General features: G+C 48.3%; 1 pseudogene; it reads right to left on the bottom strand.

The window, feature by feature from the left end:
• LOC123184218 (uncharacterized) lies at window positions 1–27,017 on the bottom strand (annotated as a pseudogene).
• Window positions 27,018–27,667: the final 650 nt, after the last annotated feature.

The following is a 27,667-nucleotide window of genomic DNA, read 5'->3' as shown; positions in this document are numbered from 1 at the left end:
CTAGATTGGCACTCCTTGTCGCTTCCTCCCTGGCAAGGCGCTGCCCTGATGTGTATCCTGAGCACGACTTGTAACAATATAAACAAATGATTTCTGAGGGGGTATCCTGGATTCCCATGCAACTAGAGTGAAGTCTCCTTTTGGGACAGCACTAGGATCTGTTACAAGTTCTGCAAATGTCACACATGGCAGTTCCTTCTTCACTGAAGCACCAACTGTGTAAGGTGTCATGCTAAGTGGATGCAAACCGAAGTTTGTTATGTCCATTGGATGGCCTTGTTGTATAAGCGTGTTGGGATGCACGCCATACATGGAGAGGTTCCTCTTGACCACTCTCATCCCCTTGTCCATTATGCGCCGCCAAAACTGAACATCGAGATTCCTTCTCAAGACATTCGCGTACGCATTTGTTGCAAGAAGTGAACCATGTGCATTGTGCAACTCCTTGGCAAATTAATCTGCCATTTGTACTAGCCGAGGATGTTCTGCGGGCTCTACACTCCCGAAGGATAGTGCCTTGAAAAGGTATCTCAACTCGTCGTAAGATAGCACACTTAGGAAGATCGGTTTCACCGTTCCCAACCGGGCTAATCTCTTAAGTTTGCTTACGATGATGATCTTGCTTCCTCTACCCATCCTTATGAGAAACGAGCAAAACTTTTTCCAGTCATCATCATCTACATCAGAAGAAAACTCAATAACTACCAACATCATCCCAAACATTGTCCTTCCATCATCAAGTATTCCCAAAAGGCTGTCTCCAATCAAGTGCAAAATAAAGGAGAAACGTGAGCGAACCCTTTCATCGCCACACACATGAGCAACCAAGGTTTTCTTCCCAACTGCGACACCACCTATGAGCGGGAGGACGCCCCATGCATGATCACCTGAAGGATCGTTGTGCTCCAACAAGAAGCTCAAGAGCTTTTGCTTTTCAGCGTGTCGGCTAAACATGAAGTTGTCGGTGTAAAGGTAAACGTCATATGGCCTGCGAGACATGCGCTCACATTCGCTCAAAAGCACAACAAATTCTGACATGTTAGCAACAACAATTTCTAAGCTTTCCAAAGCACCATCTGACTCGAGGCGAATGTCCTTGTCGTCGTTCACCATTGTTGTTCGAGAACGTTTGAGTGGAATGGCTAAATACAAACTGCTGCTAGATGAGTTATTGCTGCTAACCTCATCAAAGCCTGCATCGTCTTGGAGGGCTCGGGACCTCCAGGTATCAAGCAGACGGTGCCCTCTGTACATGGCCTCTGAGAGCATCTTGAGCTGCATCATCATCCCTGAGTTGGTTATGTATCGAGCGCCTGCTTCCTCGACGATGGTGCTGTCAGTATGGAACGACACCTATGGGATCACAAGAATCCCTACTACGGTTGCCGGGGCGCGGGATTGCGAGAAGAGCAGGGCTAGTAGACAGCACAAGGATCGTTTACCCAGGTTCGGGCCGCGAGGATGCGTAAAACCCTAGTCCTGCTTTGGTGGGTGTATTTCAGAGAGTTCTTGAGCTCTCAAACTACTTGTGGTCAGTGTGTGGTTCGAAAGAGCTGAGTCCTTCTCCAGTATTCCATGGGCCTCCTTTTATAGTCAGAAGGGGCTACCACAGTGGCACACAGGAGGTGAAAAGGTGTACAGTGCCCTGAGCTTATCGCTCGTATTACAGGACACGACGCATTTAATGCGTAGCTTAGGTGTCCCCTTGCTTTATTGGGGACGGGGGTGAGGCCCGTCCCGTCCGTCGCCACTCCTTCTCGCTTTGACACGTGCCCTGGCCAGTGAGGCGCGTGGTGCCATGTAGGCAGGCAGGCAGCTGAGGTGGCGCAGTGGCGGAGCCTTCACGAAGATCTGCATGCCGCCACGCAGGCGCTCGATGAGTTGGCCTGGGAGCTGCATGTTGCCACGCAAGTGCCCGCCCAGCTAGTTGGGCTAGCAGCTGCATGCGAACGACGGTGGAAGCTTGGTTGGCGTGGGCCTGGCGGTGGCCCTGCTGGCATCCTTGGTGAGGGCCTTGCCGGGTGGCCCGGCAAGGGTCTTGCCGTGGCGCGCTGTCGTCCCCAGCAAGGGCCTTGCCTGGGGTCTGGTGGCCTTCCTCGGCAAGGAACTTGCTGAGGATCATTGTCTTCTATTCCTCGGCAATGCACATCACTTAAGCCTTGCAAGCATTGCAACTAATGAGTTAGTTGCGGGATGATGTATTACAGAACGAGTAAAGAGACTTGCCGGTAACGAGATTGAACTAGGTATTGAGATACCGACGATCGAATCTCGGGCAAGTAACATACCGATGACAAAGGGAACAACGTATGTTGTTATGCGGTTTGACCAATAAAGATCTTCGTAGAATATGTGGGAGCCAATATGAGCATCCAGGTTCCGCTATTGGTTATTGACCGGAGACGTGTCTCGGTCATGTCTACATTGTTCTCGAACCCGTAGGGTCCGCACGCTTAAAGTTCGATGACGGTTATATTATGACTTTATGTGTTTTGATGAACCGAAAATAGTTTGGAGTCCCGGATGAGATCGGGGATATGACGAGGAGTCTCGAAATGGTCGAGACGTAAAGATCGATATATTGGCGACTATATTCGGACATCGGAAAGGTTCCGAGTGATTCGGGTATTTTTCGGAGTACCGGAGAGTTACGGGAATTCGCCAGGGAGTATATGGGCATTATTGGGCTTTAGGGGAAAGAGAGAGGAGAGGCTGGGCGCCCCCCAGGGCCTAGTCCGAATTGGACTAGGGGGAGGGGATGCGTCCCCTCCTTCCTTCTCTTCTCTCTCCCCTTTCCTTGACTCCTACTCCTACTACTTGGAAGGGGGGAATCCTACTCCCGGTGGGAGTAGGACTCCTCCTAGGGCGCGCCATAGAGAGGGCCGGCCCTCCCCCTCCTCCACTCCTTTATATACGAGGAGGGGGGCACCCCTTGGAGACACAACAATTGATTTGATCTTTTAGCCGTGTGCGGTGCCCCCCCTCCACCATAGTGCTTAAGCGAAGCCCTGCATCGGTAGAACATCATCATCGTCACCACGCCGTCGTGCTGACGAAACTCTCCCTCAACACTCGGCTGGATCGGAGGTCGAGGGACGTCATCGGGCTGAACGTGTGCTGAACTCGGAGGTGCCGTGTGTTTGGTACTTGATCGGTCGGATCGTGAAGACGTACGACTACATCGACCGTGTTGTGCTAACGCTTACGCTTTCGGTCTACGAGGGTACGTAGACAACACTCTCCCCTCTCGTTGCTATGCATCACCATGATCTTGCAGGTGCGTAGGAATTGTTTTGAAATTACTACGTTCCCCAACAGTGGCATCTGAGCCTGGTTTTATGCGTAGATGTCATATGCACGAGTAGAACACAAGTGATTTGTGGGTGATATAAGTCATACTGCTTACCAGCATGTCATACTTTGGTTCGGCGGTATTGTTGGATGAAGCGGCCCGGACGGACATTACGCGTACGCTTACGCAGGACTGGTTCTACCGATGTGCTTTGCACACAGGTGGCTGGCGGGTGTCAGTTTCTCCAACTTTAGTTGAACCAAGTGTGGCTACGCCCGGTCCTTGCGAAGGTTAAAACAGCACCAACTTAACAAACTATCATTGTGGTTTTGATGCGTAGGTAAGAACGATTCTTGCTCATCCCGTAGCAGCCACGTAAAACTTGCAACAACAAAGTAGAGGACGTCTAACTTATTTTTGCAGGGCATGTTATGATGTGATTGTTGGGGAACGTAGCAGAAATTCAAAAATTTTCCTACGTAACACCAAGATCTATCTATGGAGAGACCAGCAACGAGTAGAAAGGGGAGTGCATCTACATACCCTTGTAGATCGCTAAGCGGAAGCGTTCAAGTGAACGGGGTTGATGGAGTCGTACTCGTCGTGATTCAGATCACCGATGATCAGGTGCCGAACGGACGGCACCTCCGCGTTCAACACACGTACAGCCCGGTGACGTCTCCCACGCCTTGATCCAGCAAGGAGAGAGGGAGAGGTTGAGGAAGACTCCATCCAACAGCAGCACAACGGCGTGGTGGTGGTGGAGGAGCGTGGCAATCCCGCAGGGCTTCGCCAAGCACCACGGGAGAAGAGGAGGAGGAGGAGAGGCAGGGCTGCACCAAGAGAGATCAAATCATGTGTTATGGGCAGCCCCTAGGCCTCATATATATAGGGGAAGGGGAGGGCTGCGCCCCCTTTAGGGTTTCCCACCCCAAGGGGCGGCGGCCAGCCTCCAGATGGCATCTGGTGCGGCGGCCAGAGGGGGAGAGAGGGGAGGCGCAGGGAGCATGGGCCTTAGGGCCCATCTGCCCTAGGGTTTGCCCCCTCCCACTCTCCCCTGCGCCTTGGGCCCCTTGTGGGTGGCGCACCAGCCCACCTAGGGCTGGTTCCCTCCGGGGTTGGTGGCCCCACTTGGTGGACCCCCGGGACCCTCCTGGTGGTCCCGGTACAATACCGATAAACCCCAAAACTCTTCCGGTGTCCAAAATAGGACTTCCCATATATAAATCTTTACCTCCGGACCATTCCGGAACTCCTCGTGACGTCCGGGATCTCATCCGGGACTCCGAACAACATTCGGTAACCACATACAAGCTTCCTTTATAACCCTAGCGTCATCGAACCTTAAGTGTGTAGACCCTACGGGTTCGGGAGACATGCAGACATGACCGAGACGTTCTCCGGTCAATAACCAACAGCGGGATCTGGATACCCATGATGGCTCCCACATGTTCCACGATGATCTCATCGGATGAACCACGATGTCAAGGACTTAATCAATCCCGTATTCAATTCCCTTTGTCTAGCGGTATTTTACTTGCCCGAGACTCGACCGTCGGTATCCAATACCTTGTTCAATCTCGTTACCGGCAAGTCACTTTACTCGTTCCGTAACACATCATCCCGTGATCAACTCCTTGGTCACATTGCGCATATGATGATGTCCTACCGAGTGGGCCCAGAGATACCTCTCCGTTTACACGGAGTGACAAATCCCAGTCTCGATCCGCATAAAACAATAGATACTTTCGGAGATACCTATAGTGCACCTTTATAGTCACCCAGTTACGTTGTGACGTTTGACACACCCAAAGCACTCCTACGGTATCCAGGAGTTACACGATCTCATGGTCAAAGGAAGAGATACTTGACATTGGCAAAGCTCTAGCAAATGAACTACACGATCTTTTGTGCTAGTCTTAGGATTGGGTCTTGTCCATCACATCATTCTCCTAATGATGTGATCCCGTTATCAACGACATCCAATGTCCATAGCCAGGAAACCATGACTATCTGTTGATCACAACGAGCTAGTCAACTAGAGGCTCACTAGGGACATATTGTGGTCTATGTATTCACACGTGTATTACGATTTCCGGATAATACAGTTATAGCATGAATAAAAGACAATTATCATGAACAAGGAAATATAATAATAATACTTTTATTATTGCCTCTAGGGCATATTTCCAACAGTCTCCCACTTGCACTAGAGTCAATAATCTAGTTCACATCGCCATGTGATTAACACTCACAGGTCACATCACCATGTGACTAATACCCAAGAGTTTACTAGAGTCAGTAGTCTAGTTCACATCACTATGTGATTAACACTCAATGAGTTTTATGTTTGATCATGTTGCTTGTGAGAGAGGTTTTAGTCAACGGGTCTGAACCTTTCAGATCCGTGTGTGCTTTACAAATCTCTATGTCATCTCCTAGATGCAGCTACCACGCTCTATTTGGAGCTATCCAAAACTGTTCTACTTGGAGCTATTCTAAATTATTGCTCCATTATATGTATCCGGTCTCTCTACTCAGAGCTATCCGGATAGGTGTCAAGCTTGCATCGACGTAACCTTTACGACGAACTCTTTTACCACCTCCATAATCGAGAAAATTCCTTAGTCCACTAGTTACTAAGGATATCTTTGACCGCTGTCCTGTGAGCCATTCTTGGATCACTCTTGTACCCCTTGACTGACTCACGGCAAGGCACACTTCAGGTGCGGTACATAGCATAGCATACTGAAGAGCCTACGTCTTAAGCATAGGGGACGACCTTCGTCCTTTCTCTCTATTCTGCCGTGGTCGAGCTTTAAGTCTTAACTTCGTACCTTACAACTCAGGCAAGAACTCCTTCTTTGACTGGTCCATCTTGAACACCTTCAAGATCATGTCAAGGTATGTGCTCATTTGAAAGTATTATTAAGCATTTTGATCTATCCTTATAGATCTTGATGCTCAATGTTCAAGTAGCTTAATCCAGGCTTTCCAGAAATTCTACGTCATCTCTGATCAACAATATGTCAACAACATATAATCATCAGAAATTCTATAGTGCTCCCACTCACTTCTTTGGAAATACAAGTTTCTCACAAACTTTGTACAAACCCAAAATCTTTGATCATCATCAAAGCATACATTCCAACTCCGAGATGCTCACTCCAGTCCTTAGAAGGATCGCTGGAGCTAGCATACCTTTTAGCATCCTTAGGATCGACAAAACTTTTCTGATTGTATTGCATACAACCTTTCCTTACGAAAACTGGTAAGGAAACTTGTCTTGACATCCATCTGCCAGATTTCATAAATGCAGCTAATGCTAACATGATTCCGACGGACTTTAAGCATCGCTACGAATGAGAAAATCTCATCGTAGTCAACTCCTTGAACTTGTGAAAAACTCTTCACCACAAGTCGAGCTTCACAGACGGTGACATTACCGTCCACGTCCATCTTCTTCTTAAAATCCATTTATCTCAATGGCTTGCCGATCATCGGGCAAGTCCACCAAAGTCCATGCTTTGTTCTGATACATGGATCCTATCTCGAATTTCATGGCTCCTAACCATTTGTCGGAATTTGGGCCCACCATCGCTTCTTCATAGCTCGTAGGTTCATTGTTGTCTAGCAACATGACCTTCAAGACAGGATTACGTACCACTCTGAAGTAGTACGCATCCTTGTCATCCCACGAGGTTTGGTAGTGACTCGATCCGAAGTTTCATGATCACTATCATAAGCTTCCACTTCAGTTGGTGTACGTGCCACAGGAACAACTTCCTGTGCCCTGCTACACACTTGTTGAAGTGACGGTTCAATAACCTCATCAAGTCTCCACCATCCTCCCACTCAATTCTTTCGAGAGAAACCTTTCCTCGAGAAAGGACCCGATTCTAGAAACAATTCATATTGCTTTCGGATCTGAATTAGGAGGTATACCCAACTGTTTTGGGTGTCCTATGAAGATGCATTTTGTCCGCTTTGGGTTCGAGCTTATCAAGCTGAAACTTTTTCACATAAGCGTCGCAGCCCCAAACCTTTAAGAAACGACAACTTAGGTTTCTCTAAACCATAATTTATACGGTGTCATCTCAACGGAATTACGTGGTGCCCTATTTAAAGTGAATGTGGTTGTCTCTAATGCCTAACCCATGAACGATAGTGGTAATTCGATAAGAGACATCATGGTACGCACCATATCCAATAGGGTGCAACTATGATGTTCGGACACACCATCACATTATGGTGTTCCAGGCGGTATTAATTGAGAAACAATTTCCACAATGTCTTAATTGTGTGCCAAAACTCGTAACTCAGATATTCATCTCTATGATCATATCATAGACATTTTATCCTCTTGTCACAATGATCTTCTACTTCACTCTGAAATTACTTGAACCATTCAATAATTCAGACTTGTGTTTCATCAAGTAAATATTCTCAACATCTACTCGAATCATCTGTGAAGTAAGAACATAACGATATTCACTGCATGCCTCAGCACTCATTGGACTGCACACATCAAAATGTGTTACTTCCTACAAGTTGCTATCTTGTTCCATCTTACTGAAAACGAGGCTTTTCAGTCATCTTGCCCATGTGGTATGATTTGCATATCTCAAGTGATTCAAAATCAAGTGAGTTCAAACGGTCCATTTGCATGGAGTTTCTTCATGCATATACACCAATAGACATGGTTCGCATGTCTCAAACTTTTCTAAACGAGTGAGTCCAAAGATCCATCAACATGGAGCTTCTTCATGCGTTTTATACCATTATGACTTACATGGCAGTGCCACAAGTAAGTGGTACTATCATTATTATCTTATATCTTTTGGCATGAAAATATGTATCACTACGATCGAGATTCAATAAACCATTCAGGTTTAATACTAATCTTGATGGTAGAGGGAGCGTGCGATGTTTGATTATATCAAACTTGGAAACACTTCCAACACATATCGTCAGCTCTCCTTTAGCTAGTCTCCGTTTATTCCGTAGCCTTTTATTTCGAGTTACTAACACTTAGCAACCGAACCGGTATCTAATACCCTGGTGCTACTAGGAGTACTAGTAAAGTACACATTAACATAATGTATATCCAATATACTTCTATCGACCTTGCCAGCCTTCTTATCTACCAAGTATCTAGGGTAATTCCGCTCTAGTGACTGTTCCCCTTATTACAGAAGCACTTAGTCTCGGGTTTGGGTTCAACCTTGGGTTTCTTCACTAGAGCAGCAGCTGAATTGCCGTTTCATGAAGTATCCCTTTGTTCCCTTGCCCTTCTTGAAACTAGTGGTTTCACCAACCATCAACAATTGATGCTCCTTCTTGATTTCTACTTTCGCGGTGTCAAACATCGCAAATACCTCAAGGATCATCATATCTATCCCTGATATGTTATAGTTCATCACGAAGCTCTTGCAGCTTGGTGGCAATGACTTTGGAGAAACATCACTATCTCATCTGGAGGATCAACTCCCACTCGATTCAAGTGATTGTTGTGCTCAGACAATCCGAGCACAAGCTCAACGATTGAGCTTTTCTCCCTTAGTTTGCAGGCCAAGAAAATCGTCGGAGGTCTCATACCTCTTGACGTGGGCACGAGCCTGAAATCCTAATTTCAGCCCTCGAAACATCTCATATGTTCCGCGACGTTTCGAAAACGTCTTTGGTGCCTCTACTTAAACCATTTAATTGAACTATCACGTAGTTATCAAAACGTGTATGTCCGATGTTCGCAACATCGACAAACGACGTTGGGGTTCAGCACACTGAGCGGTGCATTAAGGACATAAGCTTTCTACTGATCGCATAATCGCTACTATCAACTTTCAACTATATTTTCTCTAGGAACATATCTAAAACAGTAGAACTAGCGTGAGCTACGACATAATTTGCAAAAGGTCTTTTGACTATGTTCAGGATAATTGAGTTCATCTTATGAACTCCCACTTAGATAGACATCCCTCTGGTCATCTAAGTGATCACATGATCTGAGTCAACTAGGCCGTGTCCGATCATCACGTGAGACGGACTAGTTATCATCGGTGAACATCTTCATGTTGATCGTATCTACTATACGACTCATGCTCGACCTTTTGGTCTCCGTGTTCCGAGGCCATGTCTGCACATGCTAGGCTCGTCAAGTTAACCCTAAGTGTTTTCGCTGTGTAAAACTGTCTTACACCCGTTGTATGTGAACGTAAGAATCCATCACACCCGATCATCACGTGGTGCTTAGAAGCGACGAACTGTAGCAACGGTGCACAGTTAGGGGAGAACACTTCTTGAAATTTTGTAAGGGATCATCTTATTTACTACCGTCGTCCTAAGTAAACAAGATGCATAAACATGATAAACATCACATGCAATCAAATAGTGTAGTGACATGATATGGCCAATATCATATAGCTCCTTTGATCTTCATCTTCGGGGCTCCATGATCATCATCGTCACCGGCATGACACCATGATCTCCATCATCATGATCTCCATCATCGTGTCTTCATGAAGTTGTCACGCCAACGACTACTTCTACTTCTATGACTAACGCGTTTAGCAATAAAGTAAAGTAGTTTACATGGCGTTCTTCAATGACACGCAGGTCATACAAAAAATAAAGACAACTCCTATGGCTCCTGCCGGTTGTCATATTCATCGACATGCAAGTCGTGAATCCTATTACAAGAACATGATCAATCTCATACATCACATATCATTCATCACATTCTTCTTGGCCATATCACATCACATAGCATACCCTGCAAAAACAAGTTAGACGTCCTCTAATTGTTGTTTGCATGTTTTACGTGGCTGCTATGGGTTTCTAGCAAGAACGTTTCTTACCTACGCAAAACCACAACGTGATATGCCAATTGCTATTTACCCTTCATAAGGACCCTTTTCATCGAATCCGTTCCGACTAAAGTGGGAGAGACTGGCACCCGCTAGCCACCTTATGCACCAAGTACATGTCAATCGGTGGAACCTGTCTCACGTAAGAGTACGTGTAAGGTCGGTCCGGGCCGCTTCATCCCACAATACCGTCGAAACAAGATTGGACTAGTAACGGTAAGCATATTGAACAACATCAACGCCCACAACTACTTTGTGTTCTACTCGTGCAAAGAATCTACGCAATAGACCTAGCTCATGATGCCACTGTTGGGGAACGTAGCAGAAATTCAAAAATTTTCCTACGTAACACCAAGATCTATCTATGGAGAGACCAGCAACGAGTAGAAAGGGGAGTGCATCTACATACCCTTGTAGATCGCTAAGCGGAAGAGTTCAAGTGAACGGGGTTGATGGAGTCGTACTCGTCGTGATTCAGATCACCGATGATCACGTGCCGAACGGACGGCACCTCCGCGTTCAACACACGTACAGCCCGGTGACGTCTCCCACGCCTTGATCCAGCAAGGAGAGAGGGAGAGGTTGAGGAAGACTCCATCCAACAGCAGCACAATGGCGTGGTGGTGGTGGAGGAGCGTGGCAATCCCGCAGGGCTTCACCAAGCACCACGGGAGAAGAGGAGGAGGAGGAGAGGCAGGGCTGCACCAAGAGAGATCAAATCATGTGTTATGGGCAGCCCCTAGGCCTCATATATATAGGGGAAGGGGAGGGCTGCGCCCCCTTTAGGGTTTCCCACCCCAAGGGGCGGCGGCCAGCCTCCAGATGGCATCTGGTGCGGCGGCCAGAGGGGGAGAGAGGGGAGGCGCAGGGAGCATGGGCCTTAGGGCCCATCTGCCCTAGGGTTTGCCCCCTCCCACTCTCCCCTGCGCCTTGGGCCCCTTGTGGGGGGCGCACCAGCCCACCTGGGGCTGGTTCCCTCCCACACATGGCCCATGCAGCCCTCCGGGGTTGGTGGCCCCACTTGGTGGACCCCCGGGACCCTCCCGGTGGTCCCGGTACAATACCGATAAACCCCGAAACTCTTCCGGTGTCCAAAACAGGACTTCCCATATATAAATCTTTACCTCCGGACCATTCCGGAACTCCTCGTGACGTCCGGGATCTCATCCGGGACTCCGAACAACATTCGGTAACCACATACAAGCTTCCTTTATAACCCTAGCGTCATCGAACCTTAAGTGTGTAGACCCTACGGGTTCGGGAGACATGCAGACATGACCGAGACGTTCTCCGGTCAATAACCAACAGCGGGATCTGGATACCCATGATGGCTCCCACATGTTCCACGATGATCTCATCGAATGAACCACGATGTCAAGGACTTAATCAATCCCGTATTCAATTCCCTTTGTCTAGCGGTATTTTACTTGCCCGAGACTCGACCGTCGGTATCCAATACCTTGTTCAATCTCGTTACCGGCAAGTCACTTTACTCATTCCATAACACATCATCCCGTGATCAACTCCTTGGTCACATTGCGCATATGATGATGTCCTACCGAGTGGGCCCAGAGATACCTCTCCGTTTACACGGAGTGACAAATCCCAGTCTCGATCCGCATAAAACAATAGATACTTTCGGAGATACCTGTAGTGCACCTTTATAGTCACCCAGTTACGTTGTGACGTTTGACACACCCAAAGCACTCCTACGGTATCCAGGAGTTACACGATCTCATGGTCAAAGGAAGAGATACTTGACATTGGCAAAGCTCTAGCAAATGAACTACACGATCTTTTGTGCTAGTCTTAGGATTGGGTCTTGTCCATCACATCATTCTCCTAATGATGTGATCCCGTTATCAACGACATCCAATGTCCATAGCCAGGAAACCATGACTATCTGTTGATCACAACGAGCTAGTCAACTAGAGGCTCACTAGGGACATATTGTGGTCTATGTATTCACACGTGTATTACGATTTCCGGATAATACAGTTATAGCATGAATAAAAGACAATTATCATGAACAAGGAAATATAATAATAATACTTTTATTATTGCCTCTAGGGCATATTTCCAACAGTGATATGGTCAAAGCATGATGGTCAATTTTATTGTATGAGATGATCATGTTTTGTAACCGAGTTATCGGCAACCGGTAGGAGCCATATGGTTGTCGCTTTATTGTATGCAATCCAATCGCCTTGTAATGCTTTACTTTATCACTAAGCGGTAGCGATAGTCGTAGAAGCATAAGATTGGCGAGACGACAACGATGCTACGATGGAGATCAAGGTGTCGCGCCGGTGACGATGGTGATCATGACGGTGCTTCAGAGATGGAGATCACAAGCACAAGATGATGATGGCAATATCATATCACTTATATTGATTGCATGTGATGTTTATCTTTTATGCATCTTATCTTGCTTTGTTTGACGGTAGTATTATAATATGATCTCTCACTAAATTTCAAGGTATAAGTGTTCTCCCTGAGTATGCACCGTTGCCAAAGTTCGTCGTGCCCAGACACCACATGATGATCGGGTGTGATAAGCTCTACATCCATCTATAACGGGTGCAAGCCAGTTTTGCACACGCAGAATACTCAGGTTAAACTTGACGAGCCTAGCATATGCAGATATGGCCTCGGAACACTGAGACTGAAAGGTCGAGCGTGAATCATATAGTAGATATGATCAACATAATGATGTTCACCATTGAAAGCTACTCCATTTCACGTGATTATCGGTTATGGTTTAGTTGATATGGATCACGTGATCACTTAGAGGATTAGAGGGATGTCTATCTACGTGGGAGTTCTTAAGTAATATGATTAATTGAACTTAAATTTATCATGAACTTAGTCCTGGTAGTATTAGCATATCTATGTTGTAGATCAATAGCTCACGTTTTGCTCCCCTGTTTTATTTTGATATATTCCTAGAGAAAACTAAGTTGAAAGATGTTAGTAGCAATGATGCGGACTTGGTCCGTGATATGAGGATTACCCTCATTGCTGCACAGAAGAGTTATGGCCTTGATGCACCGCTAGGTGACAGACCTATTGCAGGAGCAGATGCAGACGTTATGAACGTTTTGACAAAAGCTCGGTATGATGACTACTTGATAGTTAAGTGCACCATGCTTTACGGCTTAGAACCGGGACTTCAAAAATGTTTTGAATGTCACAGAGCATGTAAAATGTTCCAAGAGTTGAAATTGGTATTTCATACTCATGCCCGTGTCAAGAGGTATGAGACCTCTGACAGTACTTTGCCTAACAAGATGGAGGAGAATAGCTCAACCAGTGAGCATGTGCTCAGATTGTCTGGGTACTACAATTGCTTGAATCAAGTGGGAGTTAATCTTCCAGATAACATAGTAATTGACAGAATTCTGTAGTCACTATTACCAAGTTACTAGAACTTTATGATGAACTATAATATGCAAGGGATAACGGAAATGATTCCCAAGCTCTTCGTGATGCTGAAATCGACGAAGGTAGAAATCAAGAAAACATCAAGTGTTGATGGTTGACAAGACCACTAGTTTCAAGAAAAGGGCAAAGGGAAGAAGGAGAACTTCAAGAAGAACGGCAAGCGAGTTGCTGCTCAAGTGAAGAAGCCCAAGTCTGGACCTAAGCCTGAGACTGAGTGCTTCTACTACAAAGGAACTAGTCACTGGAAGCGGAACTACCCCAAGTATTTGGCGGATAAGAAGGATGGCAAAGTGAACAAAGGTATATTTGATATACAGATTATTGATGTGTATTTTACTACTGTTCGTAGCAACCCCTCGGTATTTTATATTGGTTCAGTTGCTAAGAGTAGTAACTCGAAACGGGACTTCCAGAATGAACAGAAACTAGTTAAGGGTAAAGTGACGATGTGTGTTGGAAATAGTTCCAAGATTGATATGATCATCATCACACACTCCCTATACTTTTGGGATTAGTGTTGAACCTAAATAAGTGTTATTTGGTGTTTGCGTTGAGCATGAATATGATTTGATCATGTTTATTGCAATACGGTTATTCATTTAAGTTAGAGAATAATTGTTGTTCTGTTTACGTGAATAAAACCGTATATGGTTACACACCCAATGAAAATGGTTCGTTGGATCTCGATCGTAGTGATACACATATTCATAATATTGAAGCCAAAAGATGCAAAGTTAATAATGATAGTGCAACTTATTTGTGGCACTGCCGTTTAGGTCATATTGGTGTAAAGCGCATGAAGAAACTCCATGCTGATGGGCTTTTGGAATCACTTGATTACGAATCACTTGATGCTTGCGAACCATGCCTCTTGGGCAAGATGACTAAAACGCCGTTCTCCCGAACAATGAAGCGAGCAACAGATTTGTTGGAAATCATACATACTGATGTATGTGGTCCGATGAATATTGAGGCTCGCGGCAAGTATCGTTATTTTTAGACCTTCATAGATGATTTGAGCAGATATGGGTATATCTACTTGATGAAACATAAAGTCTGAAACATTTGAAAAGTTCATATAATTTCAGAGTGATGTAGAAAATCATCGTAACAAGAAAATAAAGTTTCTACGATCTGATCGTGGAGGAGAATATTAGAGTTACGAGTTTGGTCTTCATTTGAAACAATGCGGAATAGTTTCGCAACTCACGCCACCTAGAACACCACAGCGTAATGGTGTGTCCGCACGTCATAACCGTACTTTATTAGATATGGTGCAATCTATGATGTTTCTTACCAATCTACCACTGTCGTTTTGGAGTTATGCATTAGAGACAGCTGCATTCACGTTAAAAAGGGCACCATCTAAATCCGTTGAGATGGCACCTTATGAACTGTGGTTTGGCAAAAAACCAAAGTTGTCATTTCTTAAAGTTTGGGGTTGCGATGCTTATGTGAAAAAGTTTCAACATGATAAGCTTGAACCCGAATCGGAGAAATGCGTCATCATAGGATACCCAAAAGTTAGAGAATAATTGTTATTATGTTTACATGAATAAAACCTTATATGGTTACACACCCAATGAAAATGGTCCATTGGATCTCGATCGTAGTGATACACATATTCATAATATTGAAGCCAAAAGATGCAAAGTTAATAATGATAGTGCAACTTATTTGTGGCACTGCCGTTTAGGTCATATTGGTGTAAAGCGCATGAATAAACTCCATGCTGATGGGCTTTTGTAATCACTTGATTACGTATCACTTGATGCTTGCGAACCATGCCTCTTGGGCAAGATGACTAAAACATCGTTCTCCGGAACAATGAAGCGAGCAACAGATTTGTTGGAAATCATACATACTGATGTATGTGGTCCGATGAATATTGAGGCTCGCAGCAGGTATCGTTATTTTCAGACCTTCATAGATGATTTGAGCAGGTATGGGTATATCTACTTGATGAAACATAAAGTCTGAAACATTTGAAAAGTTCATATAATTTCAGAGTGAAGTAGAAAATCATCGTAACAAGAAAATAAAGTTTCTACGATCTGATTGTGGAGGAGAATATTAGAGTTACGATTTTGGTCTTCATTTGAAACAATGCAGAATAGTTTCGCAACTAGCGCCACCTGGAACACCACAGCGTAATGGTGTGTCCGGACGTCATAACCGTACTTTATTAGGTATGGTGCAATCTATGATGTTTCTTACCAATCTACCACTATCGTTTTGGAGTTATGCATTAGAGACAGCTGCATTCACGTTAAAAAGGGCACCATCTAAATCCGTTGAAATGGCACCTTATGAACTGTGGTTTGGCAAGAAACCAAAGTTGTCGTTTTTTAAAGTTTGGGGTTGCGATGCTTATGTGAAAAAGTTTCAACATGATAAGCTTGAACCCAAATCGGAGAAATGCGTCTTCATAGGATACCCAAAAGTTACTGTTGGGTACACCTTCTATCAAAGATACGAAGGCAAGATATTCGTTGCTAAGAATGGATCCTTTCTAGAGAAGGAGTTTCTCTTGAAAGAAGTGAGTGGGAGGAAAGTAGAACTTGATGAGGTAACTATACCTGCTCCCTTATTGGAAAGTAGTTCATCACATAAATCTGTTCCTGTGACTCCTACACAAATTAATGAGGAAGCTAATGATGATGATCATGTAACTTCAGATCAAGCTACTACCGACCCTCGTAGGTCAACCAGAGTAAGATCCGCACCAGAGTGGTATGGTAATCCTATTCTGGAGGTCATGTTACTTGACCATGACGAACTTACAAACTATGAGGAAGCGATGATGAGCCCAGATTCCGCGAAATGGTTTGAGGCCATGAAATCTGAGATGGGATCCATGTGTGAGAACAAAGTATGGACTTTGATTGACTTGCCCAAATGATCGGCGAGCCATTGAGATTAATTGGATCTTCAAGAGGAAGACGGACACTGATAGTAGTGTTACTATCTACAAAGCTAGAATTGTTGCAAAAGGTTTTTGACAAGTTTAAGGTGTTGACTATGATGAGAGTTTCTCACTCATATCTATGCTTAAGTCTGTCCGAATCATGTTAGCAATCGCCGCATTTTATGAAATCTGGTAAATGGATAAACAAAACTGCATTCCTTAATGGATTTATTAAAGAAGAGTTGTATATGATGCAACCATAAGGTTTTGTCGATCCTAAAGGTGTTAACAAGATGTGCAAGCTCCAGCGGTCGATCTATGGACTGGTGCAAGCATCTCGGAGTTGGAATATACGCTTTGATGAGTTGATGAAAGCATATAGTTTTATACAGACTTGCAGTGAAGCCTGTATTTACAAGAAAGTGAGCGAGAGCACTACAACATTTCTGATAAGTATATGTGAATGACATATTGTTGATCAGAAATAATGTAGAATTATTCTGCAAAGCATAAAGGAGTGTTTGAAAGGAGTTTTTCAAAGAAAGACCTCGGTGAAGCTGCTTACATATCGAGCATCAAGATCTATAGAGATAGATCAAAACGCTTGATAAGTTTTTTCAATGAGTACATACCTTGACAAGATTTTGAAGTAGTTCAAAATGGAATAGTCAAAGAAAGAGTTCTTGCCTGTGTTACAAGGTGTGAAATTGTTTAAGACTCAAAGCCCGTCCACGGCAGAAGATAGAAAGAGAATGAAAGTCATTCTCTATGCCTCAGCCATAGGTTCTATAAAGTATGCCATGCTATGTACCAGATCTATTGTATACCCTACACTGATTTTGGCAAGGGAGTACAATAGTGATCTAGGAGTAGATCACTGGACAGCGGTCAAAATTATCCTTAGTGGAATAAGGATATGTTTCTCAATTATGGAGGTGACAAAAGGTTCGTCGCAAAGGGTTACGTCGATGCAAGTTTTGACACTGGTCCAGATGACTCTAAATCTCAATCTGGATGCATATTGAAAGTGGGAGAAATTAGCTAGAGTAGCTCCATGCAAAGCATTGTTAACATACAAATTTGCAAAATACATACGGATCTGAATGTGGGAGACCCGTTGACAAACTTCTCTCACAAGCAAAACATGATCACACCTTAGTACTCTTTGGGTGTTAATCACATAGCAATGTGAACTAGATTATTGACTCTAGTAACACTTTGGGTGTTGGTCACATGACGATGTGAAATATGGGTGTTAATCACATGGTGATGTGAACTATTGATGTTAAATCACATGGCGATGTGATCTAGATTATTGACTCTAGTGCAAGTGGGAGACTGAAGGAAATATGCCCTTGAGGCAATAATAAAGTTATTATTTATTTCCTTATTTCATGATAAATGTTTATTATTCATGCTAGAATTGTATTAACCGGAAACATAATACTTGTGTGAATACATAGACAAACAGAGTGTCACTAGTATGCCTCTACTTGACTAGCTCGTTGATCAAAGATGGTTATGTTTCTTACCAATAGACAGGAGTTGTCATTTGATTAACGGGATCACATCATTAGGAGAATGATGTGATTGACTTGACCCATTCCGTTAGCTTAGCACTTGATCGTTTAGTATTCTGCTATTGCTTTCTTCATGACTTATACATGTTCCTATGACTATGAGATTATGCAACTCCCGTTTACCAGAGGAACACTTTGTGTGCTACCAAACATCACAACGTAACTGGGTGATTATAAAGGTGCTCTATAGGTGTCTCCGAAGGTACTTGTTGGGTTGGCGTATTTCGAGATTAGGATTTGTCACCCCGATTGTCGGAGAGGTATCTCTGGGCCCACTCGGTAATGCACATCACTTAAGCCTTGCAAGCATTGCAACTAATGAGTTAGTTGCGGGATGATGTATTATGGAAGGAGTAAAGAGACTTGCCGGTAACGAGATTGAACTAGGTATTGAGATACCGACGATCGAATCTCGGGCAAGTAACATACTGATGACAAAGGGAACAACGTATGTTGTTATGCGGTTTGACCGATAAAGATCTTCGTAGAATATGTGGGAGCCAATATGAGCATCCAGGTTCCGCTATTGGTTATTAACCGGAGACGTGTCTCGGTCATGTTTACATTGTTCTCGAACTCGTAGGGTCCGCACGCTTAAAGTTCGATGACGGTTATATTATGACTTTATGTGTTTTTATGTACCAAAGGCAGTTTGGAGTCCTGGATGAGATTGGGGACATTACGAGGAGTCTCGAAATGGTCGAGTCGTAAAGATCGATATATTGGACGACTATATTCGGACATCGAAAAGGTTCCGAGTGATTCAGGTATTTTTGGGAGTACCGGAGAGGTACGGAAATTTTTCAGGGAGTATATGGGCCTTATTGGTCTTTAGGGGAAAGAGAGAGGAGAGGTTGGGTGCCAGTCCGAATTGGACTAGGGGGGGTGCTGCGCCCCCTCCTTCCTTCTCTTCTCTCTCCCCTTTCCTTGACTCCTACTCCTACTACTTGGAAGGGTGGAATCCTACTCCCGGTGGGATTAGGACTCCTCCTAGGGCACGCCATAGAGAGGGCCGGCCCTCCCCCTCCTCCACTCTTTATATACGGGGAGGGGGGCACCCCTTTGAGACACAACAATTGATTTGATCTTTTAGCCGTGTGCGGTGCCCCCCTCCACCGTAGTCCACCTCGATAATACTGTAGCGGTGCTTAGGAGAAGCCCTGCGTCGGTAGAACATCATCATCATCACCATGCCGTCGTGCTGACGAAACTCTCCCTCAACACTCGGCTGGATCGGAGTTTGAGGGATGTCATCAGGCTGAACGTGTGCTGAACTCGGAGGTGTCGTGCGTTCGGTACTTGATCGGTCGGATCGTGAAGACGTACGACTACATCAACCGCGTTGTGCTAACGCTTCTGCTTTCGGTCTACGAGGGTACGTAGACAACACTCCCCCCTCTCGTTACAATGCATCACCATGATCTTGCATGTGCGTAGGATTTTTTTGGAAATTACTACGTTCCCCAACACGCGCAACCCCAATCTCGGAAACCTCCGTCTACCTTCCTCTTCTTCTCCAAGCTTCGATCCTACTCGCCGCCGTTGCGCTTCCGCCGCCCTCTATCCTGCCCTCCTCCCCCAGCCGCCATGGCACCAAAATCCACCAAGGGCAAGGGAGTGACCAAGGACGCTAGAGCCACGGAGCCGCCGGAGAGTGCACTGGCGGTGCAGCGGACGCAGTACGCCTTATTCCCCTCGACAGTCGACGTGTTCGAGCTTCGGGACTCCTTCAGGCCCCTGTTGGGAGTGAAGACGGGGGGGGGGGGGGCGATTCGGGGCATCCAGCCACGCGTGTCATCCCCGCTGACTGCACCGAGGCTGCCCCAAATCGGTACCCCTTCTTTGTCGATTATTTTTCCTGCGGGCTCTGTCCTCCCTTCTCTGATTTCTTCAGCGACGTCATGCATACCTTTGGCTTCCGCCTTCTGGATTTTACTCCGAATGTGGTGCCATACATGGCCCTTTTCGCGCATCTCTGCAAGGGCTTCACCGGGGTGCACCCCAACACGGCGCTCTTCCGCCATTACTTCTCCCCTCGGATCCAACCAGGGGGCACCATCTCCGGTTGCATTGCCTGGGTCTCAAGATCCAAGGGGCGTATCCGGAGGGTGCCATGAAGGAGAGGTGGGAAGAATGGCGGGGCCAGTGGTGTTGAATCAAGGAGAAGGACCCGCCGGTGTTCTGCGAAGTTCCCCGGGCGCCGCCGGTCCGCAGAAGCGATTGGAGCAACGTCGATGCTGACGACGAGAAGCTCACGGTCGTCACCACCAGGATCCTCCAGCTCACCGAGGCCGGCCTCACCCTTGAGATGATCGGGGCGGACTTCATCCGCCGCCGGATCGCTCCACTGCATAACAAGGGGAGGCCAGCCTGGCTCTTCACGAACCCCGCCGACATCATGCGGCTTCATCCCGGCCTTGACCATAATTTCACCATGATGGGGCACGCCCATTTCTGCCAGCGGCTCTTTCAGCTTGACGTGGGCCGCGACGGTGAGGTCAAGCGGACCGGCAAGGTCGTGAGGGCCGCCGCGAAGGCCGGGGGTGGTCCCGTTGTGCAATAACTCACGCAGTCCGATATCATTGTCATGATGCGGACTGCAACGCGCATAGTCCTGACCCGAGCTAGAAGGAGCCGGAGGATGCCGAGGTGCAGCAGTTCTTCGACACTCTGCATGAGGGGTAAGTCAACGCCGACGCCGAGCGGCTGCTTGTCCAGGACACCACCCAGGCGAAGCTGGACTACATTGCCACCAGGGCGAGGGAGGCACAACTTGCCGAGGAGGCCGGCAACGCCGGCGGTGTGGAGGACAAGGCCGCGACGGCCACGGAGGAGGAGGAGCTTGCCCGATGGGCGGCGGCCGCCGGGGAGCCAGCAGCGCCGGCATCGAGGCTCCTCTGGTTGAAGATGTGACCGATGAGTCGTCGGAGGAGGAGGCTGACACCGCAGGCCCGAAGCCGGCTATGGGGAGAGGGCGAGTCCTGTGGTGGGTCAGTTCCGGCGAGCCGGTCCGGCCTGGCAGGGCTGCGCGGCCACAGCTGACCTTGGAGGGATCCGGGCGCCACACGAGGGCCGCAGCGGCAAAGTAGCCGGCGAAGGCCGCGGTGAAGAAGAAGACAGCCGCCCCTTCTTCGTCCACGCATGTCCGGACACCACCTCCTTCTCCTCCTCCGGCGGATGTCGATACGGAGATTACTTTCAACTATGGATCCCTCAGCCCGAGGAGGAAGAGGAAAATAGCAGAGGAGGAGGCGGACGACAAGTAAGTATCTGGTTCCTTTTCGTTATCTCTGCTCCTCAATCTGTGTTGCTCATCTTGACTTGTCTTCATCTTTGCAGGGATGTGGAGACGCTGGCCCAGAGAGTGAAGAGGGCCAAGGTCTCGGCGGGTGGCCAGCCCCCAATTGGTACTTCGGGGGTGCCACTGGTGGTGTTGAGCAGCCCGGACAGCAACCCCTGGCATAGCCCCCAGCGTAAGTTCATCACTCTTCGCCCGTCGACACGTGTTAGGGGCACAACACTTTGGTGCTGACCTTGCTAGGTATGCAGGAGGAGAGCAGCAGCAGGAGGAGCCATAGAGGGCTACTCCCAACACGCCGCCCTCATCGACCACACCGCCCTGAGGGGCGTCCCCGACAAGGGCGCCAGGCACCGAGTCCACGCACATGGAGGAGGAGGAGGAGAACTTGGGCACCGACGGCTTTGCCTCGACGCCAAATGTTGGCGGGTAGGGAACTTCCGTTTCCCAGCCACATACTGGCACAGGTAAGTCGTTCGCCGTTTGTCCCTGCTTCTTTTCCTTTCCGGCTCTTGGTCCTGGCCTTGCCTCACCCCTTCTTTGGCTTCTAGATTCCTCCTCGGTGAACCCAGAGGACGTGGACGCCGTCATCGAGGGCGTCACCAAGGCCGCCGAGGCGGACGTCGAGAAGATCGCCGCCGAGGAGGCCTCCAAGGGCGCTGCCGAGGACGCCGCCGAGGGGCCTGCCGGGGAGGACGGCAAGGCTGCCGCTGAGGAGACCGGCAAGGGGCCTGCCGGAGAGGCCGGCGGGGCCGCTGCTGAGGAGGAGGAGGAAGTGGCTGGTGACCAGCCTTCCTCTTCTGCTGCTTCCGGCTCCGGCAAGTACCTGAGGGTGAGCGACGACTTGTTCGTCCACCTTCCAGGAGCGTCGAGCACCAGGACGCCCGTTGAGGGAGAGGTGTTCAACGACGAAGTGCTTGCCGCTACCGGGCTTGAAGTCGTCGACGAGCCGATCGTTGGCGGCGACGGTTCGCAGGAAGAGCGGCTCCTCCACGCCATGGGCGCCAGCTTCCGAAGCTCCAGGCGCTCCACCGCGCCTGCCTAGACAAGGCTAAGTCCAGGACGGCAGTGGTGGAGAAGGCGGAGGCGGACCTCCAGAAGCGCGTTGCCGAAACGCAGGACTGGTTCCGCGAGGCCCACAAGGAGCTCAAGGCTGCCCAGGGCGAGCTGGCAAAACGCGACGTAGAGCTCACCATGAAGCTCGCCGACATCGAGAAAGCTCAAGAGACGGCGAGGAACTTGGTCGCGGCCGCCAAAGCTGCCCGGACCCAGCACGAGGCCGCACTGAACTCCCAGGAGGAGGACCTCGCTGCACGCAAGGAGAAGCTTGCCGCCATGCTTCATGGAAAGGATGCAGAGGTGGAGAAGCTTGTCTTGCAGCGGACCAGTGAGCTGGAGCAGAGGCACAAAGAGGCACTCAATGCCCAGGCCCAGGTTCACGCTAGCAAGGTGGAGGAGTTGGAGGCGGAGCACGATGAGCTAAAGGAGCAGACCCTGAAGCTCTCCCAGGAAAAGGACACGCTCAACAGTGCCCTGACAGAGGCGCAGGGTGCGGTCGTCAGCAAGGCTGGGGAGTGATGTCTCCAACGTATCTATAATTTTAGATTGCTCCATGCTACTTTATCTACTGTTTTGGACTATATTGGGCTTTATTTTCCACTTTTATATTATTTTTGGGACTTACCTATTAACCGGAGGCCCAGCCCAGAATTGCTGTTTTTTGCCTATTTCAGTATTTCGAGGAAACAGAATATCAAACAGAGTCCAAACGGAATGAAACCTTCGGGAACATGATCTTCTCACCAAACGTGATCCAGGAGACTTGGACCCTACTCCAAGAAGTTTCCGGGGAGGTCACGAGGGTGGAGGGCGCCCCCCTGGGCGCGCCCCCCTGCCTCGTGGGCCCCTCGGAGGTCCACCGACGTGCTCCTTCCTCCTATATATACCTACGTACCCCCATTAGACCAAAGACAGAGCCAAAAACCTAATTCCACCACCGCAACTTCCTGTATCCATGAGATCCCATCTTGGGGCATGTTCCGGAGCTCCCCCGGAGAGGGCATCCATCAGGAGGGCTTCTACATCAACACCATAGCCCTTCCGATGAAGTGTGAGTAGTTTACTTCAGACCTTCGGGTCCATAGCTAGTAGCTATATGGCTCCTTCTCTCTTTTTGGATCTCAATACAATGTTCTCCCCTCTCTCGTGGAGATCTATTCGATGTAATCTTCTTTTTTGCGGTGTGTTTGTTGAGACTGATGAATTGTGGGTTTATGATCCAACTTATCTATGAATAATATTTGAATCTTCTCTGAATTCTTTTATGTATGATTGAGTTATCTTTGCAAGTCTCTTCGAATTATCCGTTTGGTTTGGCCAACTAGATTGGTAGTTCTTGCAATGGGAGAAGTGCTTAGCTTTGGGTTCAATCTTGCGGTGTCCTTACTCAGTGACAGAAAGAGTTGCAAGGCACGTATTGTATTGTTGCCATCGAGGATAACAAGATGGGGTATTTATCATATTGCATGAATTTATTCCTCTACATCATGTCATCTTGCTTAAGGCATTACTCTGTTTTTAACTTAATACTCTAGATGCATGCTGGATAGCGGTCGATGAGTGGAGTAATAGTAGTAGATGCAGGCAGGAGTCGGTCTACTTGTCACGGACGTGATGCCTATATACATGATCATACCTAGATAACCTCATAACTATGCTCAATTCTATCAATTGCTCAACAGTAATTTGTTCACCCACCGTAGAATATCTATGCTCTTGAGAGAAGCCACTAGTGAAACCTATGGCCCCCGGGTCTATTCTCATCATATCAATCTCCATTACTTTATTTTACTTGTTTTTCTTTTACTTTTCACTTTGCATCTTTATACCAAAAATACCAAAAATATTATCTCTATCAGATCTCACTCTCGTAAGTGACCGTGAAGGGATTGACAACCCCTAAGCGTTGGTTGCGAGTTGCTACCGTTTTGTGCAAGTACGAGGGACTTGCGCGTGACCTCCTACTGGATTGATACCTTGGTTCTCAAAAACTGAGGGAAATACTTACGGCTACTGTGCTGCATCACCCCCTCCTCTTCGGGGAAAACCAATGCTAGCTCGAGACGTAGCAGGGAGCTCTCCGGGGCCAACAACTCCATCAAAGACCTCAAGCTGAAGCTGGAGGGTCTCGAGAAGGTGCTGTCGGAGGCCAAAACCCGAGAGGGGACCCTGGCCAAGAGCTGGAGGCCGAGAAGCAGTTGCGGAAGAACGAGGGCCTCAACTTCGCGGATCACGTGGAGGGCGAGAACCGTTGGCTCGATCGCCTCGCCACCGTCGCCAACCAGGCCGCCGCGCAGCTGGCCATCATGGGGATGCTGGACGTGAGGTATGTCCCGGAGCGGAGCGTGAGCGCCAATTGCAGCCTGACCATGTTCTTTGAGAAGGTTGTCGGCTCTCTAGAGCGGCTCCACGCCAACCGGGCGGCCTCACGGGCCGACGAGTCCCGGAGGCTTTGCCAGGGTGCCATGACCAAGGTTCTCACCAAGGTGGCGCACTGGTACCCCGACCTCGACTTCGACGCCGCGCTGGAGAGCTTGCCGGAGGGTACTGACCTCGCGCTGCTCAGGGAGCGCATCAAGCCCATCATCGGCCGAGTCGGCGAAATTTAGAGGGTGGAGGGTCAGCGCTGGGATTAGGCATCCCGTTCTTTATCACCATTGCAGGTTCACAACCAAGACAATCACTATCACTAGTTAGAACCGCAGCAACAATTCGATGTAATATAACTCTGCAGCACTTTCAGTATTATGCATGTTATTTTCCTGTTCGATTTTCCTTTGTATGTCGTCCCTATGTTATTGGGTATGCTCGCCGGCACGTAAACCCAAGGCGGCATCTTGGGGATGGGTCCCCATTGGCCTGCGGGGTGTGCTTGCTGCCGGGCGAACCACCTTGCCTCCCGAACTGTCGAGCTTGACTCAAGTCAGAGTCGGGAGCGTTGCCAAGTGCGGAAGGCTACCCCGCCACTCTCGACGCGGCCGCTTTGAGCTGTTGAGCGGACTCGAAACAGAACAAGGGCATTGCCAATTGCGGGAGGGCCCCTTTGCATGCAGGTTTCTCATACATAGGCGAAATCTCCGAGGACGATAACCTTATGTATAGGAGGAAATAACTCAAAACTGAATGACTTAGCTTTTCTGCTGCCGAGCAGGCATCGTTCCTCCGGCCGCCTCCTTCTCAGGAGCCAAGGGCGATGAAGAACTGCTAGGCTAACTACTAGACCAGATTCTCACAATTGCGCCCCCTACCTGGCGCGCCAAAGATGTCGGTGTGGAACGACACCTATGGGATCACAAGAATCCCTACTACTGTTGCCGGGGCGCGGGGTTGCGAGAAAAGCAGGCACAAGGATCATTTACCCAGGTTCGGGCCACGAGGATGAGTAAAACCCTAGTCCTGCTTTGGTGGGTGTATTTCAGAGAGTTCTTGAGCTCTTGAACTAGCTGTGGTCAGTGCGTGGTTCGAAAGAGCCGAATCCTTCTCCAGTATGCCATGGGCCTCCTTTTATAGTCGGAAGGGGCTGCCACAGTGGCACACAGGAGGTGGAAAGGCGTACAGTGCCCAGAGCTTATCGCTCGTATTACAGGACAAGACGCATTTAATGCGTAGCTTAGGTGTCCCCTTGCTTTATTGAGGACGGGGGCGAGGCCCATCCCGTCCGTCGCAGCTCCTCCTCGCTTTGACACGTGCCCTGACCAGTGAGGCGCGTGGTGCCATGTAGGCAGGCAGGCAGCTGAGGTGGCGCAGTGGCGGAGCCTTCACGAAGATTTGCATGCCGCCACGCAGGCGCTCGATGAGTTGGCCTGGGAGCTGCATGTTGCCACGCAGGTGCCCGCCCAGCTGGTTGGGCTGGCAGCTGCATGCGAACGGTGGTGGAAGCTTGGTTGGCGTGGGCCTGGCGGTGGCCCTGTTGGCGTCCTTGGTGAGGGCCTTGCCGGGTGGCCCGGCAAGGGTCTTGCCGTGGCGCGCTGTCGTCCCCAGCAAGGGCCTTGCCTGGGGTCTGGTGGCCTTCCTCGGCAAGGATCCTGCTGAGGATCGTCGTCTTCTATTCCTCATCTGATCTTGAATATGTCTTCACAAAGATCTGCATGACACCACGGAGGTGCCTCTCGAGCCCTGGCCCAACGTGATGTTGGAGACCGTGGGCTCAAGGGTGGCCCGCTCTGTTGGTGCGGGGCGAGCTGTCCCGGCAAGGATCTTGCCAGGGCTGCTGAGGCTGCCCCGGCAAGGGTCTTGCCGGGGGAACCTGCTTTGTCCCTTTGCTCTTTGTGGTCTTGGCCTTGGCGTTGCTCTTATTATCTTGGGCTTTGGTCTTACCTTGGCTCACCTCCCCTATTCTGCTTGGCGCCACCGTAGGCGCAGCTCCGACTGCCCGTGCACAGGTATAGGGGTACAAAAATGCACCCCTCTTTTTGTACACTGACAGGTGCGTCCTCTGCAGGAGATGCTGCAACCTCTCTACCACCTTCTCCTCTGATTGTCCATGGCTGGAGGAGTGATACTTGTTCATCAGGAGGGAGATGAACCGGCTTACAAGCTCACTTGCAACTGCAGATATGGCAACCTCCATGGCCAGGATTGATGAGGTAAGATGCTGGTTGATCCCTGGAAAAATTAACTAAGCTGGCCTCTGCAAGTCTTGAAGTATCAGTCGCATTTAAACAAAGTGTCCCTGGACGACTTGGTGGGTGGGTGGGTGGGTGAAAGGCACGCATACTTTGTTTAAAGCTCAAAGACGTGACAAGGACCAGTGAACTTTCCAAGCAGCATTGAAAAGAAATAACCAACTAGTATTTGTAATATTTACGTTAGGTCTAAATTGATTACTGTCCCGTTGCAAAATGTATATTTAAACATCTTTGCATTTGTCTTTTGTTGAACACCTTACATTTTTATACATACGAGGGAATCCTCTTGGGGACCATCCTGGTTTCTGGCCACCCCTTACCAAGGGGCAATTCTCTTTCACAGGATATATGGCCCATTAGTTAGCCTAATTTTATGGGTTAGCAAAGGCTGAGAGGTTGTTTCTTAACTAGCTGCACAATCGCCCCCTTTTATATTTGGTTCACTCTCTACCTCTGGAGGGAATGACATCCCATGTACATCAACACCACGTGCACGCGACCGTGAGGCGATGAGGGCGACTGGGCGGGCGACAGGGCGGACGCCCATGCACGCGACGGCGATGGTGCCGTCCGCCGCCGGTGATCGCCGGCG

This window comes from Triticum aestivum, chromosome 2A (genome assembly GCF_018294505.1).
Source record: "Triticum aestivum cultivar Chinese Spring chromosome 2A, IWGSC CS RefSeq v2.1, whole genome shotgun sequence".
NCBI lineage: Eukaryota > Viridiplantae > Streptophyta > Magnoliopsida > Poales > Poaceae > Triticum > Triticum aestivum.
This window is presented reverse-complemented; position numbering and strand designations above follow the sequence as displayed.